The sequence below is a fragment of the Rattus rattus genome, chromosome 7 (genome assembly GCF_011064425.1).
Source record: "Rattus rattus isolate New Zealand chromosome 7, Rrattus_CSIRO_v1, whole genome shotgun sequence".
Classification (NCBI taxonomy): domain Eukaryota; kingdom Metazoa; phylum Chordata; class Mammalia; order Rodentia; family Muridae; genus Rattus; species Rattus rattus.
This window is the reverse complement of record NC_046160.1, coordinates 52,855,066-52,857,461: the sequence shown is the minus strand read 5'-3', so window position 1 is coordinate 52,857,461 and position 2,396 is coordinate 52,855,066. Positions and strand designations below refer to the sequence as shown.

Sequence of the window (2,396 nt, the reverse complement as noted above, 5' to 3'; positions counted from 1 at the left end):
AAATTTATATAGCCCAAGTCTTTTTCTTCTAATTTATTAAATGCATATATAAAGAAATGTTTTTTTCTTAAACAAAAGAAGTCAAATCTTGTTGAGGAAGATTGCTGACTGCCCCTCTCTTATACTTATATTTTCTTTTGCTTTTAAGTATAAAGAATAGTTTTAAGTGTAGCCAGAACATTATTGTTTTTCCATTTAGCTTTTTCTAAGATCTCTGAAATAAGAATACAATTATTTTATTATGGTATGACTGAGTACTTTATACTTCAAAGCAGAAGGGGCTTACTTTTGTTTCCTGGCATCTAGAAGCCACAGACTCATGTAGACTCCTGAGATTCAGAAGAAAAACACTCAAAAAAGTTCTGGAATTCAATATTGATACTTTTATTATTGAGATTTTACAATGTATCCCATGAAATATGATCATTTTAACTCCCTTACTTTCTTATAATGTCCATATTCATTCCAAAGTTCCCCTTACAACTTAATTTTTTTCTCCCGTCCTCTTCTTCCCCCTTATCCTTCTCTTCCTCCTTCTCTTCCCCCTGTTTGTCCTCCTTTTCCTTCTTGTTTTCGTCTTCAATAATATTCTATGTGGAATTAGTGCTGCTGAAATGTATAGGAGTTGAGATATCCACTAGAGCATGGGAAACCTACCAATGGCCACACCCTCACAAAGAATGTGCACCCAGTATTTCTTAACACAATTAAGAGTACAGTACATTTCTTTCCACAGAATAGTACAAAATACATGACTGGCATGTTTGTCATAGGCTTCTAAGTGATGATAGTACTTAACATTTATAGAGCAATTAGTTCACATCCTATACCATTTCAAACCTCAATAATCCTCCTAAGAGTATCACTAGGTAACTATTATGCATTATTCACATTTTAATGTTGAGAAACTGGGGTGCAGGCAAGGTAAGCTGTATGCCCCATGTGGTTTCTCAGTTAGTGGTAATGGTGGACTTGCATCCATCCACTCAGGCTCCTGAGTAGACCCAGGAGCTCTGCTCTGCTCTTCCTCCATCTACGTGTTGCAAGAGTACATCACTAAGCTGTGATCAGATAACCTGCATTCTCCTGTTGATTTGCAAAGCCTTTCACAAAGCCTTATTATACCACATGTTCTCACACTGCCAAACACTCACTATGAGGGAGTTTTTAAATCTCCTAATTTTAGGTCATTGCCTAACTTTACAAATGATTGTAGTTCATGAACTATAGATCTCTTCTACAATACAACAGTTAGAATTATATCTTTGAGTTTTAAGAATCTGCCAAATATATCAATACATTTTCTAATTAGATAACTATATATTGATGAAAACAAACCTTACAGACTTATAAGATCATTCATTAACACTTATAGGATTTAGTTTCTTATTTTTTAAACTACAGATGAAGGGCTTTGTACTTTTCTTCCCTTCCTAATCATGTTATATACCATAACAAGTTTTTAGAGCCATATTGCTAGAACACAATGCTTCTGACAGAAAATATTTGAGAAAACCCAGATGCGAAACTATTTTTTTAATTCCCCAGTTGGAGTGCACCGTTCCTGGACGTACTGCAATACCAGGGCGATGCGTGGAGTGGACAGTGCAAGCTCCTATTCCAAGTCCATTTAATATATTGTCCTGGGATAGAGGAGGCATCAGATATAACACTGATAAGAACAGATACTACGCATGATCTTGCCCAAAAGGCTGAGAAGCGATGACATGAAAGTTTTGAGAAGACATTATTACTTTTCTTTTTTCTCTTCTCTCTTCACCTTTCTTATTTCTTCCCCTTCCCTCTTCCCTCTCCTTCCCTCTCCTCCTTTCCTCTTCTTTCCTCATTTTGTATTCCTATGAGACTCATGGTAAAATTTGTATATTTCTGCAAGTGTGTCATGTGTCAGACACTAATCTACCCTGACAGTGGTCAGAATGTGGCTCGTGGGTGAAGGCAAAATATAGGCTTCTGAGATTTTTCTGGTCCTTAGATATCAGAGAATGAGGAAGAATGGAAAAATAAGGGTCCTGTAACCTGAGTGTACAGGCAAGATGCACGACTGGGAAATGATTCTTTTCCAAGAAAATTTATTTAGGATAAGGCTGGAAGTGTCTGTTATTTTGTTAATTTTGATTTTATATTATTCAAAGATAGTTATTGAACTTTCACTGCTTATTTGTTCATCTAGAAAGGAACATATTCGTCATAGGGCTGTGACTTTGTCTTCCAACAAAGTAGAAATTTTTAACTTTAGTTCTCAAGAAAAGATTATATTGTAAGTTCATGTGACTATGGAAGAAAACTTTTGGAATAGTATCATTCATATTTGCTACAGTTTTGGGGGCCACGTCTCATCTTTTAAATGCATTGTCTTTGTTTTTTCTTGTTTAGAA

At 35.5% G+C, this 2,396-nt stretch overlaps 1 pseudogene; it reads right to left on the bottom strand.

The window, feature by feature from the left end:
* Positions 1 to 1,548: 1,548 nt before the first annotated feature.
* Positions 1,549 to 1,724, bottom strand: LOC116906498 (annotated as a pseudogene).
* Positions 1,725 to 2,396: the final 672 nt, after the last annotated feature.